This window comes from Odontomachus brunneus, unplaced genomic scaffold, assembly GCF_010583005.1.
Source record: "Odontomachus brunneus isolate Ranch 3 - 2012 unplaced genomic scaffold, Obru_v1 Obru_scaffold_220, whole genome shotgun sequence".
NCBI lineage: Eukaryota > Metazoa > Arthropoda > Insecta > Hymenoptera > Formicidae > Odontomachus > Odontomachus brunneus.
Window position 1 is genome coordinate 341,369 of NW_022639670.1, and position 270 is coordinate 341,638.

A 270-nucleotide genomic window follows, 5' to 3' on the forward strand; every position below is an offset into this window, starting at 1 on the left:
TGATCTCGTAACATATTCTCGTAGATTGCTGCTGTCAAATTTCCTTCAATAAAGAAAGGACCGATGATTGAATTATTCAATAAGCCTGCCCAAACATTTACTTTTACCGGATACTGAGTGTGTGATTCTTGCATCCAGTGAGGATTCTAATCTGACCAGTATCGACAATTGTATCTGTTAACATGGTTATTTAAGTGGAATGTTGCTTCATCCGAGAAGACTATGTTCGTCAGAAAGACAGGATCTTCGTCAATTCTTTCCATCATTAAC